Source organism: Equus caballus, chromosome 4 (genome assembly GCF_041296265.1).
Source record: "Equus caballus isolate H_3958 breed thoroughbred chromosome 4, TB-T2T, whole genome shotgun sequence".
In the NCBI taxonomy this organism is placed as follows: Eukaryota; Metazoa; Chordata; class Mammalia; order Perissodactyla; family Equidae; genus Equus; species Equus caballus.
The window spans coordinates 69,819,293-69,834,094 of record NC_091687.1 but is presented as its reverse complement, the minus strand read 5'-3'; positions in this window follow the sequence as shown (position 1 = coordinate 69,834,094).

The window sequence follows — 14,802 nt, the reverse complement described above, 5'->3', positions numbered from 1 at the left end:
ATTTACTTTGATTTTTTTCATTCAACAAACATCCCTTGCTTTCTTCCTATCATCTAGGCCTTGCAGGTTCATCAAGATGTCCTTGAGGTTCTGGGAAACTGCCCAGAATCTCCTGATGAGCAGGTGGATACCCACGACAGCTCCAATGCAGGAGCCTGGGAGCCTGAGCTGGGCTGGGGGCTGTGGTGGAGGGTGGTCAGGCAGGAGCCGGGTGTGCAGACTTGCTAGGCCACATCTCAAACCAGAAGGAGAGGAGAAACAAGCAGGCCGGCCCTTCAGCCAGGTCACCGATGTAAACGGGCAGGACAGGCAGCACAGAGCGGGGAACCAGAGCCTCCTGTCTGGATCTGGGGTTCAAAGCAGAGCGTGAGGGCAAAGCCTGGGGGAGCCAAACTGTGTGAGGAGGGGGCTTTGCCTGGGTGCTTTTCAGTAGACCCCTGGCCTACTGTGGGACACCTTCTGTCTCCCCCAGATTTCACCCCACAACAGTGCTTCTCAGTGCCAGTGCTCTTGACATCACCTGGGGAGCTGTTTAAAAGTGCCAGCGCCTGCCCCCACCCCAGAGATTCAGATTCACTTGGGGTGGGGCCCGGTATTGGTATTCCCATCAGCATTCTCCAGGTGATGCTCATGTGCAGCCAGCACAGAGACTGCCTGGAGAGGCTTGGGTTCCCCTCGGTTTGCCTGTGGCGAGCCAGGATATAATCAGGCGAATTTTGGAAGTGGGAGGCTCCCAGGTTCCTCCAACCCTGAGGGTCAAGGTTAAGGCTGACTGAGGAACCATGGAGGGCCCAGCCCCTCCTCCCACGCATCGTGGTTCCTGTCGTTAGTTATGTGTTGGATCTGGGGGCTTCAGAGTGTAGCAGAGAACAGTGGAGGAGGAGTCAGTTAGGCACAGAGGGCAGGGGTTCGAGTCAGAAGGCCACGGTGTTCTGAAGTCTCTCTCTTGAAGGGCCTTACTTCTCGGTCCCCAGCTTGAGGCCTGGCTGTTGGCAGACACGTGGCACAGTGAGGACCCGAGAGTTTCTTCCGCTGGGGCCTGGCTCCTTCTTCTGGCCCTGGAAGACCAGTGGGCATCTCAGTTCTTTCTGCTAGCATGGTTCCCCCAAACACGGCTGGGGCACTGGGGAGGGAGCGGAAGGAGCAGCAGAGAAACAGCAATTCTGTGAAAAGGAGGTTTCTCTTGGGCCTGTCCTGACACTCTCTGGCAGGCTAGTGGCCTTCGGGTGGAGGGGCAGCATGGACATATCTGTAGGGCTTTGGACAATGGCCTCCAACAACTACAGGCCAATTTGCGCAGAGACTGTTAACTAAGCATCCAAGAAGGGATTTTACTGATACAAAGGGTAGCCATGGCAGCGAGGATAGTGGGGTTTGGGGCAGGGGGTAGAGTGTGTCTTTGTTGGGAGACGTTTACCACCTGAATGGTATCACGCTGTGGGAAAGGGGCAAGCTGGTGGCAAAGCTTGGATAATTGTACCCAGATGCTCATCGATCTGGCTCAGGTGGTTGGTGCAGGTGGGGTGTGTGTGCTAGAGGTTGCCTCACTAGGGTCCCAGGAGCCCCCATGGATTGCATCCAGTGTTCTCTGCAGGCCCTGGCTGACCAAGGGGTGTCCTGGTGGGGAGAGGACTGGCCTGGGCCTCCCTGCCAGATCAGCGGCTCCCTCGGCATCCCGTTCCTCTCATGCTGTGAAGCCACAGTAAACTAAGTGTCCATGTAGTTCCCATGCCGGCCCACCTCTGTTGTGGTCCGGGGAAGATGGCAGAGCATTTCCTGAGAGCGTGTCCTCTTCTAGGCACTCTGGTTTACAAGGATAGGTTTGGGGAGATGGTCAAACTAAAGCCCGCAGAGAATGTGGCTCCTCTGGCTTGTGTTGGCTGAGCCGCCAGCCATGTCAAGTGGCTTGGGGTCACCATCATAGGCTGTTGGCTGTGAGCTCCCTCAAGCAAGCTCACTGAGGAGTACCCTGCCTGTAAATGGACGATTAATCTCTGTGGCCAACTTTTCAGGGAACACAGAATTCCTGGACCTTGTTCCAGCCAGCCAGGGACCCCCTCCTTGATGTCAGACACAATGAACAGACCTGAGGAGGGGGCTCTGGGTTCATCAAAAGCTAATAGAAATTTCTGGATGCACTGGACATTACCAACATCTCCAGCCACTCTCCTGCCTCCTGGTCACACCCATCTTCCTCCATGAGAAGGGAGCCTTTTCTGGTCTGGCTGACAGGACCCGGCCCAGCCCTGCACCCCACACCCCACCCAGCTTCCCTGGGGCGGCTCCGAGGTGGTGAGGACGGACTGCCGAGACCTGGAACCAGGCGTGGTATGGGGTTAGGCTTCAGTGGGTGAATTTTTCTAATAGCTTCTCCCTTCCCTCTCCACCCCCAAGAAGTACTAATTCCTTTATGATAAATCAAAATAGGAAGGTGCCCTCAAATAGATTTTACCTGCTTGAAAATCCCTCAGATTTCTTCTACTTTGGAAAACTATTTTCTCTCCTTTCAGTACTGCCTGTGTTAAAAACCCTCTCTTGATAACAAAGGGCTGTCAGGTTAATCTGCAATCTAAGGTTGATTTCCTATACAAGGGTAAAGAGAAGCAGATAAGTATGGTTCATTTCATTGAAACTTGATAGAGTCTTTTTGTGTGGTCCATTTAGGTCTAGGCACAGAACGGTTAAACAGTGACATCACACATTGCTGCAACCAGGGCAGGCTTCACGTCAAAGCACAGGAAGCAGCATAAAATTGATGGTTTCCCCTCCAAAGGGCTTTTTTTGAGGTTGTAGTCAGCCTGGAAGTTTTTTATCCACAGAAATCAAAAGACAAAAACCTTCCTCCTAGAGACACAGCTCAACTCAGACAGATGGAGAGGTCAGGGTAGGTGAGCACTGCAGAGCATGGGGCCATCTCAGGGTTCTGGGAAGCTGGCCTGGCAGAGTCCACATCTCAGCATCACATCTGCACAGACCTGTGCAGTAGTATGTAGCAACCAGGAGAGCTAGGGCTTCTGAACATGGGGGCTGGAAAGCATGAACTTTGAGCAATTGTAGCCAGAGAGAAAGAGCCCCCTCTTCTTTTAGATTTGAAGTCCTAGCAGAAGGGGTGAGCCATACGGGGCAGACTGGAGGGTGACAAGGAAGTGTGTGGGCACAGAAGATCAATAGAGAATGAAAGAAGACACTGTCAACAGGAAAGGGCTGAAACATTTCCCATAGCCCCATCTGGCTAAGGTTTCACCAGACATTAGTGCAGCTTGGAAGCAAATATGGGAGACACACTCTATATTTATTCGTCCTTGATGCATTCACGCTGAAGTTAATGATTCCATAGTTTATTCTGCAGCATGGCTTTAGCCACAGGACTGTAGTTTAATCAGGGCTGTTCTGCACACAGCTTTGCCTAATTTGAAAGTCCATTCCTCCCCTGGGCAGGAAGGTTTCTGGGCCTTTGATGGGTAAATGGGGAATGGGTCATCTGTGGGTGACACGAGAATGCAGGCAACTTGAACACTGAGTGCCGACCTGTTGGCTTCACCTGGGTTTTGCTCTGGAGCCAATACACAGCCAGGACCTATCACTGTCACTCTGGCTTTTGGAAGACCATGTGTGAAAGGAAGAAGTGGATTTTGACTATGAATAATTTTCCAGGTAAACTTTGGGGTGCCAGTAATTTCATTTCCGGGAACGTTTGCTCACAGCAGAGGAGGATGGCTTGTTGTGGGGGAGGTGGTATGCTCCATCTGCAGAGGAATATCTTGCAGGTGGCTGACAGTCTGCATTTGGGAATGCTTATGGCACCTGCATAAATGAATGCCCGTTTGTATACGCATTCAAGAAAAGGACAGTAATAGATGCTCAACTAAACCCCAGGGGTGTCGGAAAGAGCTAGGTTCATGTTGAGTAGGAAACCTCAAGCTAATGAGCCTTATTAGTGCAGAACAATAGTAGCAACCACACAAAGGTGGGTGGTGGGGGCCCAGATAACAGGGAAGAAACAGAAAGAATATTTTTCGTTCAGCTGCCTTTTCATGTGAACAGTTGATGAAACGTGACATGGAAAAGTGAATAGGATATGACTGAAAAGCAAACTGATCAATAGAACAACAATGTGGAGAATTTTACAAAAGAATTTCACAATTAGTGTTTGTATTAGTTTCCTGTTGCTGCTATAACAAATTATCACAAATGCAGTGGCTTAAAGCAATGCATTTATTATCTTACAGTTGGAGGTCAGAAGTCCAAAATGGTTCTTAAAATCAACATGTCAACAGGGCTGGTTCCTCCGGGAGGCTCTCCGGGAGAATTTGTTTCCTTACCTTCTCCAGTGTCTAGTGACGGGCTTGTGGCCCTTTCCTCCACCTTCAAAGCCAGCAGGGTAGCATCTAGAAGTCTCTCTCTTTCTCTCTCTCTCGCCTTCACCTCTGCTTTCATCATCACATCTCTGCCTCTCCCTTACAGCGACTCTTGTGGTTACAATGGGCCCATCCAGATAACTCAGGACAATCTCCCCACCTCAGGACACTTACCTCCTCTCATCCACCAAGTCCCCTGTACCGGGTAAGGCAGGTATCCATAGGTTCAGGGGATTAGAATGCAAACATCTGTGGGGAAGGACGTTATCCTGTCTACCGTGATGTCATAAAAGGTGTATTTTTTTGAGTAATTTTAGATTTACAGAAAAGTAAAGGTAGTACAGAGTTGTGTCTTTTTAAAACATTTTTTCCATCTCTGTTGCGGTTGTACGAATGTTTTCACATTGAAAATTATTTGAAAACAAATGAGCCATCTGTGAAAGTGCTTTGCATTCTTTGGAAGGAAGGTGCTGCTTGACGTGAGGTGTTTGAGAAAAACCAGGCAGCCTTCCTTGATGGGAGCTCTTCCATCCCTGGGGCTGATTCCCCGGGGGGCAGGACCCAGACCCTGTGACCGTTATGGACCCACGCAGACAGATGAAGTTAATACTTCTCCCTACCTGTTGGGAAACGTATTCCACTACAGAAAGTCCTTCTCTCTCACCTCCTTCCTGCTTCCCTCAATTGTTGCCTCAGGCGCTTCTAGGCGTTTGCCACCTGTAACTGGCTGGGCAGGTGGCGCCTGGGAACCTGTGCCAGGTAGTTTGCCTGAGTCATCGGTGCCTCTGCAGGGCTGCCAGCCCTGGTGCCTGACGAGCCAGCTCTTCTCAGGGATGCTTCCCAGGGGCCTTAGGGAACATTGAGCTTCCTTCCCCAGATCCTGCCTGAGAACCTTCCTCTGCCTTTTGCTACAGGTTGTGGCTCTGGAATCAGAACTAACTTTGTTGGTGATTTGAGGCTACTAATGGCGTGATGGCTTCCAAACCCAGGTGTGCATCAGAATCACCTGTTGTGGTTTGTGAGAACTGCACCACAAAATGAACCCGGAACATCTTGTTTCACAAGAAAGCAAGGAATTACTCAAAGAGTGATGGGGACCTGTCCAAAGGACCCAGGAGCCAGAGTGAAAGCTAAATCTGGGAAAATCTGAGCATCAAAATAAAAAGTGATAGTAATGGATATAAACCAATGATTAAAATAAGAATCCACTAGTCCATACTCATATAACTAGCTAAATAAATTAGTAAATAAATAAGTGAAAGCTCTTGCTAAACAAAGACTCCCACATCAGAGATTCACCCCCTGAAATGCTGCCTCGATAGATCTGGAGCGGGGCCCAGGCATTTCCAATTCTTAAAAAGTGCTCTAGCGGATGGTGATGCACGATCAAGGCTGAAAAATACTTGTTTAGCCTCTCTTGGTAAAGCACAGAGTCGTAGAAGTTATAGAGGAAGTAGCTGAAGTATTTGTCATCTGGTCCATTCACTCATCATTTATTGAAACCTACTATGTGTCAGATGATGTACAAGGCTGGGATGCAAAAGGTAAGACCTTTCCTGTCCTTCTGGAGCTCACAATCAGGGGGCTACTTAGACACACGAACAGTCTGCGGGGTGGTGGGCTCTGGGCTCTCAGAGCCTGGAAGAATGAAGAGGACTCTGCTGGGTGGATAGGGGAGAGGAGGGCATTCAAGACAGAGGGAAAAGCAAAGGTGTGGAGGAGGGCAGGACGCGAGGGTGATTTTATTGTGCCAGCGATGGTGCGCTGCCAGGTTGCAACAGAGGAGAGATAAGTGGCAGTAAGAACTGACTCTGGTGCTTGCACCACGGGCCAGGCACCGGCCTGGGCATGTTTCATCTATTGAGCCATGTAATCTTCACCGCAGCCACACTTTACAGAGAAGGACACAGGAGGACAAGACAGAGGACTTTCTGAAGCTCCCACAGCTGGTACACCAGAGAACACACTTTTAACTCTTCCGCTGGGCTTTAGGTCCTTGCTTTTCAACTGACCAGCAGCCTAGGCTCACCTTGGAGCTTGGGAGACACGCAGAATCTCAGGGAATTTGTGTTTTGGCTTGGTCCCCAGGACATTCATGTGCACCTTGAAGTCTGAGATGTGCCAGTCTAGGTAGTTCTCTCTGATGGCTGCTAGAATGCTGGATTGAGGTGGGGGCAGTGGATGGGGGGTTAGCAACCAGGTAGAGGTCTGTCATGGTGCCTTCATGGGGCCTGGTGGCGCTGACACTGTGTTGAAGTGGTCTTCTCCTCCACAGGGCTTTTTCTCTGTATCTTGACTGTAAGTTCCTTAGGAATGGCCTGCAGTGCACTCCGCTGGGGCCCTGGCAGACCAATATGGTGATGTCTATCCATCAGTGGTTATTGGGTATGGGCCGACTCAGTGCTCTGTCGATGGATCATTAACTCCAGACCTGGAGCCGTGAGATTGCCCACAGCCTCACACCCTTTCTGCGATTCCGCCATCCTCCCTCTGAATGCTGATCTCACAGCTGCTGGGATCACTTCCCTCCCCCTAGTAGTCCAGACACTTCCTGTGCCAGCCTCTTCCCCCTGACTCAGTCACTCTGGTGGCAGGTGATGCTGGCTGGCAGGTGGGAAGTGAGTGTTGGAGCTCACACAGTGGACAGGCCACCTATTTCCTGCAGATGACTGGAACTCACTCATCATTGGTATAAAGAAAACCCAATGGCCACTTGATTCTGTCCTCATTTTGGAAAAAAAAAAAAAAAGTTGTATCCCCAAGTAGCAGTAACTACCACAGAATGGAGAATTTTCTGTTCTGGGAAGTCTAGTTCAACTGAGAAGGCTAGAATATGAATCTATGTCAAATGACTAGTGTACTCTCTGAGCTTCCACAATCACTGGAAATTTATACACTGTTAAGGACTCAATCTTAACCCCCAAGTGACCTCAGGTCTGGGCTCTCATTCTCGGTACTGCTGGTGTTTTGCCCATCAGATTGCCCAGATGGATGCCTCTAGGCACTTCTTTTCCTGAGTTAGGATTTTGACTCTGAAAATTTGAGAGTGAATTAGAAATGCATTTCCATTAAAGCCATTTGTATTGTCATGGAGGAAATACCACCAACTCATTCTGATATTCCCATGACTCAATCATAATGAATGTTAATAATTACTAACTTTTATTGATATTCCCTCCCTAAAAATTTCCACCGTCATTAAGTTGCCCCAAAATCCCCTGGGGAAAAGGAGAGACCTGGCTTTTTCCTTAGCCCCTTTTTGTGTGTCTTTCTCCCCCTGAAAGCAAGGACTGTGTTTTTCATCTTGGAATCCTACTGACCAAGTGAAGTGAGTTCAATGAACAGACACTCCGGCCCATTTCAATCCCGGAATCCTGCATCTAAGAAAACTGAGACTGTGGAGGTGGCGGAGAGCTCAGGGGTCATGTGACACTGACCACGGGTCAAACCCACACATTCCTTCTGTTATTTCATGGATAAAGAGGGAGCCAGCAGAAGGGAGGGAAGTAATTGAAGTAATACTATTGCAAAGCTCTCTGAGAAGTAGAAGACAGATGCAGTAATTTTGCAGAATAATGGATGGCCAGATTTCCCAGTAAGCCCCAGTCCTATCAAACCACTGAAAAGATGAGCATCTCCAATCAGGAGACCATCCTGGGGGCCTTATGGTTCCAGAGGACGGATAGGAGCATGGGAGGTGGGTGGCCACCCTACGCGGCTTTTAGTTTTTCATGGCATAAACCTGTACTGGATCTTTTCCAATACTGGCCAATCCTATATTGGCCAGGGTCTTTCTGTCTTGTTATAGCTTCTGTTGCTGTGACCAGGGAGAGTTTGGTGAGATTAGTCAGGGAGGGTGTGTGCTTGGTGAGTAGTGATGCGGGGAATATGTTTAGTGGTGCCCTTGCCCCATTCATCCTTACCAGCTGAGGCCAGGCAGACAAACTCCTCATCCCCCTGCCCAGCCTGGGCAGCTGGTGCCCTACCCCATGGCCATGTGGGTCCCTGCAGGGCCGTAGTTTTCTGTCCCACCTTTTCCCACCTTCCTGTTGAACCCTTCTCTCAATCACTCAAGTCTATAAGCAAAATCAGCCTTCAGTCCCCAGTACCCTTTTTCCTCGAAGCGACTCCAGTGGAATTTCACCACCTTGGAGCCCAGAGAACCAACCTTGACCTCTCTGAGGCTTGTTTCCCTCATGTGTAAAATGGGGTTCATGTTACCTGGGCTAATACATCGAAGGCATTTTACTTAGTGCCTCAGAAACATCTAATAGCCGAGCCTGGAGCTCTCGTTGCTGCTGTTATTCCCCGCCTCCGGCTCAGCGCAGGCGCGGGAAGGACCATGAAGGCAGCAGGCACCAGCTGGCTTTCATGAAGAGCCTGGTGCCGGAGCACCGAACCAGGGCAGCCGGGAGGATGGTGGAGGGCAACGACCTCTGGGCCTTCGCAAGTCGTGCGCTTTGCCTTTGAAAAAAAATGTTTGCTTTGGGGAGGATCCAAAAAAAGGCGGGATCCAGAACAAGAGCAGGCAGGGTGGGGAGTGGAGGGCAGGGGAGTGGGAGGGGAGGGAGTTGGGGGGAGTTGGCCAGGAGCAAGGCGAATGCCCGGTTGAACTCCTTTCCAGGGCAGAGTGGAAACAGGGTTCCCTGGGTGCTGGGTCTGAGGACCATCCATCCAGCCCGTCCGTGCCCCGCCTCAGATGCAAAATGAATATCCTTCTGTGTTCTGTGAGGTCTCATGACAAAAATTAAAACAAACTCAGACATACAAAAAAGTACTGCTTGGCAGCATTATTAGTGAGGAATTAAATTATTAACTCAAGAATTAAAATGCTGTGCCTGGTGCACAGACTAGATATCCCACCATCTCCTACAGAATCTGAACTCCTACCCTGTGTCATAAAGATGGATCGGGAAAAGACAGGCTCAGTGTTCCACGGAAACAAAGCAGGCACCAGAAGCTTGGTTAGTGATGGAAAAGAACGCCCCAGGCGGGACAGGGCACAGGGTGGGGCGCTTTGCTGCAGTGTGTGTCTCTCATCTTAGAAGGACAAGAGAAGCTGTCCTGGCGTTAAGCCTTGCCAGGTTGGAATAGCACACCTCTACCGTCTGAGCTGAGTCTGTGGTCCGCACAGGGTTTCAAGGAACCTGGGCTACTGCCTTGACAGTTGCCCCTGCTATTTGTTTCATATTGATCTTGGAATGCTTTTCAGGGTTTGAAGTCCTCTCTAGGCATTGGAAACTCTGGGGGGTATGGGGTGGGGTGCGGTTGTTAAGGGTTTCCTGTTAAGAGAGAATCTCCACCACTTGGTGGTTCCAGAGTGCGCTCCCAGTAATCATGCACCTGTCATTTGAAGCGCAGCCTTGAAGACCCCTTGGCACTGGAGAAGACCCTTCGGGCAGAACTTCTGCTGTGGCTGGCATGGAAGTGCTCTGGCCATGCAGGGGCCTTACTGCAGCCTTAGCTTCCGGATTTCAGAAGAGTCTGGGCCCCAACTACATTCATGTCATCAGACCAAAGGAGGTCAGGGAGGGAAGGGAATCCTGTTTCTGGAGCGCTGTATGGACTAGGTGCTGTAAACCTGTAGTCTTTATTTTCCACAAGAATGCCTCGAGGTAGGGCTTCTTGTGTCCCTTTCAGAGACAAGGAAACTGAGCCTTACTCTGGTAAACTCTACTTGCCCGGGGTCTCAGGGCTCAAAGGCAGGACTTGCAACCACATCTGCCAGGTTCTAAAACCTCTGCCCTTTACTCTCCATCACAGTGGCTCCTGGACTAACGGTCCCCGACCCCCCTATAGGGGTCGGCTAACAACCCACCATCACCTGTGGGTGGGTGCTGTGGTGTACCCCTCTTCCAGCCCTGCAAACCTTGTGTAGTGGATTGAACCGTGTCCCCTAAAAAGGCGCATCCAAGTTCTAACCCCCGGTACCTGTGAAAGTGACCTTATTTGTAAATAGGGTCTTTGTGGAGGTCATTAAGTTAAGGGTCTAGAGATGAGATCATTCTGGTTTTAGGGTGGGCCCTGCATCTAGTGACTGGTGTCCTTGTAGAAGAAAAGAGAAAGAGACACAGGGAGAAGGCCACAGGAAGCCAGAGTCAGAGATCCGAGTGATGTGACCGCAGGCCGAGGAATGCCAAGGAGTGCCAGTGGCTATGGGAAGGTGAAGAAAGGTGGGGACAGGTTCTCCCACGGAGCCTCCAGAAGGAACCAACCCCGCAGGTGCCTTGATTTCAGACTTGTAGCCTCCAGAACTGTGAGAGAATCAAGTTCTGTTGTTTTAAGCCAACCGGGACTGTAGTAATTTGTTATGGCAGCCCCAGGACACTGGTACCAGCCTGATCTCTTGATAGGAAGAGTAATGTGAGCTGTTTCTTATGCATGCATATTACCTCTGTTCCAGGCCCTGAGCTGAACATGCACTGGCCCCATGGAGCCTCTCGCTCGTGCTGTGAGGTGGATTCCATTGGGATTATGCTCATTATCCAGATGAGGAAACTGATGCTTAGATAAATCATCAGGTCCAAGCTGAGCTGGTGCCTGGGGGAGCTGATTCTGCCCCAGGCAGTCGAAACCCACACCCCACACCCCCAGACAGTGACAAGTGACTCAGAAGAATGCCTGTCTAGGGTACAGAGGGCATGGGGGCTCAGCCCTGATCTGGAGGTCCAGACAGCCTCACAGTGGCCTCAGAGCTGCATGGGATCAACTGTCACAAAAAGCATCCAGGGCTTCCCCTTTGCCCCCTCCCCACTTAGTAGACCAGAAGGGGCAGTAGTTTCCCTAAAGATACACAGCTCTGCATGGCAGTCAGTGAGAGAGCTCAGCAAGTCTGGCCCCTTGCTCCTTGTGTCCTAGAAATGCCCAAGGAGCAGGATTTCCTCCTCAGGCGCAGCTGAAAGGATTCCAGACCAAGGCTCCTTCCCCCGTGTGTGCCTGTCCCCCGCCCTTCCCCACCAGGTCATCTGGATGCAGAGGATTTACACGAGTAGAAGGGCCCTTCAGTACAAGCTGCAGCTCCACCATTCCTTACAGTGATCCCCAAATCCCCAAAGCTCTGAAAACCCAAAGCTTGGCGTACCTAATTTGGTAGCAAAACCTGACCTAAATCCATGTGTGACTTTTTATAATCTTTATCCACCTCACTTGGTGTGAATATTTCACTGTAAAAATATTATTGTGATTCATTTCAGGATGCTGCCCCAGACCCTACCAGGTATTACGTAAGACATGACATATGCACTGTAATTCCTTTATAAAATCTGAAAAATTCTGATTTTTAATTTCTGATTTGAAAACACATCTGGCCCAAGAATTTTGGGTTAGAGATTAGGGCCCTCTTCTAATTGCTCCAAGCCTGACCTCCAGCTGGGAAACACTAGACAGCAACCCAGTCTCTCACTTCCGGGGGTGGGTATGTGTGTGAAGATGTTTAATTCTTTAAAAAAGGTAGTATTGAGGTAGAAAAGTGGAATTTTTCAAGTCAGAGAGACCGAAGTGCCAATCCAAGTTTAAGAGGTTCGTGACTATTGCACCTAAGCAATAACATCTGTAAAACATCTGTAAAATGGGCACAATCACACCTATCCTCCAGGACTGTGTGGGTGTGAGTATTAATAAGCACAAACAAGAAGCACAATGACTCCACGAATAAAATCCCCCCCATAAATACTCCTTAATGAAATTCCTCCCCCAAAGCTGGCCCAACTACAGATTCTGAGAAAGAAACTAATATTCTTTCCAATTCTTAGCAACAGACAGTTGGTCCCTGGAACCAAGAGATTTTTCTCACAGTGTCATAATCATGCTTTGCATTTGCCAAGAGCTTCCCAGTGACTCATTCCAGGACTTTAAGAGCTCTGACAAACTCGCCTGGCACGTCTGGGGACGGGGGCCAAGGGCAGAGGAGGCCACCCTGAGGCTCGCACCTAACTGGTCCCTTTAGGTATTAAAGGAGCTATCTGTTTTTAAATGTCCTATTGCCACATTTGAATCCCCAGGGGACACTGGAGGAAGCAATTTTCCTAGGACACTGGGCAGGGTGTGTGAAATTAGAAGACCCTGGGGCTTTGCAGGTGAGATTTCACACGGGCCACTCTCCTGACATGGAGAGATGTCTAGGAAATGATGCTGGAGGAGCAAAAGCATTCCTGAATACGTTTTCTTTTATTCAGCCAGTCTCGTTTTATTTTATCTGAAACTGTAGCATCTTTTCCTTCATTAGTATTATTGTCATTAAACCAATGGCCTCATCTAGCTAATCAATAGAATGCATTTGGGGTCTTTAATTGTGCCAGGTCTGGTGGGAGGTGTGGTGATTGGAACCCCCCACTCCCAGGCCCCTGCCACCTGCCTTTGCCCGATGGCCCACTGGGCTTCATACTTCCTGTGGGATTTGTGAACCTGACCTTGAGGCTTTTGGTCTGGGAGAGGGGAGGTTATGTTTTATCCTAAGGGATATCTGCTGCACGCAAGTCTTGAAGGATCTTTTGGACCGGGACAAACTACTCTTATCCCTCTGGTTTCAAATCGGGGAGGTGGAACTTCCTGAAACTTGTCCGACGTTCACGAGGTGGTGCTGCAGCCGAGTTACAGGTTGGACGATGATGGAAGGAGAAAGGCTGTTCTCACAGACCAACAGTGCGGATTCTCCCCCTGTCATTCTGTCCCCCACCCCTGAGGGTAACAGGGCTTTTCATTCAGAGGCTCCTGCCCTGGAAGGGTACGTTAGAATCTCCTGGGGGTGCTGGCCCCAGGCCGAGTGGTTAAGTTTGTGCCCTTCCTTTGGTGGCCCGGGATTTCACTGTTGGAATCCTGGGTGTGGACTTGGCACCACTCATCAGGCCATGCTGAGGCGGTGTCCCACATAGCACAACCAGGACCTACAACTAGCATATACAACTATGCACTGGGGGGCTTTGGAGAGACGGGGGGAAAAAAAAAGAATCTCCTGGGGGGTCAAGAGGATGAGAGGTAGAGCGTTGTGTCATTTGGGGGAAAACCCACTTACACTAATGACTTTGAGATGATCTTCTCTCCTCCTGAGAATTATCAAGCACTGGGCCCATTCATTCATTCATTCCTTCACTCCCTCATTCATCCGGCAGCTTCTCCGAGGCCCACAGCACAGACCCGGCTCTTTTGTACTTCCATGGCTTTGCACACACTGCTTGAAAGGGCTCTTGTTCATCCTTTAAAACCCAGAAGTAAATGTCACCTCCTCTGTGGAAGGTTTTGCTTCTTCCCTGTCTCTCTCCCCTCTGAATGCCCCTCAGCACAGCAAGTGGCTGTTAGCTTGATTATTCTGAATCAAAAATCGATTCTTTTTCCCGTCTTTATAGTCCTTTAGCCTGCGAACTGTTCAAGGGGAGTGGATCACGGTGCCTTATTGATCTTTGTATGCCCAGCCCCTAATCAGGGCTGGCATACAAAAGGTGCTCATTCAGTGTTTGAGTGACTGAATGAAAGACTTTTTCAGAGCAAATAGCCTCTAAGTGTGACCAAGTGAAATGGTATGTGTGTGGGTGGAGGAGGCAGGCCTGCTGACACACAGACCTCCACCAAATGGCCTCACTCCTGGGACTTCCTTAACCAGGTGCCGGAGGGTGTGCGGGGGCGTGCTTTCAAGCAGATGGTGCAGTGGACACTGAGGTGCTCCTCCAAGATCCCCTCAGCCCCTTTGCCCGGTTCTGCGTGTCCACCAGCTCCTGAGCTTTTTTCCCAGGGCGTGTCCTTGGAATCCTTTTCCAAGAACTGCCTCTGGGCTCCCAGAGCTGGTTGGACGGCAAGTGCAGAGGGCTAGGAGTACCTGGCCGTCCCCTCCAGGGAGACTGCCAGTGCCTGACTGGTGTGGGAGTGTGAAGGCTCAGCTGCCTGGCCTCAGGGGCAAATTCCAAGATGTAACTCCTGCTCTAGAGCTTCCTGCAGGATCGGGATCAGGTTGGGGTTGGGACTTTGCCTGAAATGGAGCCTGTGCTGGCTTCCTCCCCTTTCCCTACCCTCTCCCCCTCCTCCTGCCCCCTATGCTCCATTAACAAATCAGGATCTGCTTCTGGGAAGACCTTTCTGTGCCTTGGCTTCCTCCCTTGTGAAATGGAGACTAGAATAGCATCTATTTGTATCGTGAAGATTAAATCAAGTAATCTTTGTGAAACTCAACTTCACTGGTAGAACTCCCACATTGTAACCAGCGCACTGGGCCTCCCTAGAGAAAGGCTGCCTTTCCCAGCCCTGTGCCCGTAGCTTGACACAGCTGTGTGACTAAGTTCTGGGCAATTGGATCTGAGCAGAAGTGATGGGAGTAATTTGCAGGTAATGCCCTTTAAAGGTTAGGGGAGCGCTCCACTCCTGTGGGCTGGAATGCGGGTATGACAATGGGAAGTGTCAGTTGACGTAGAAGTTGCATGTTGAGCAAGGTGGAGCAAAGGGGCCTGGGACCTGGGAC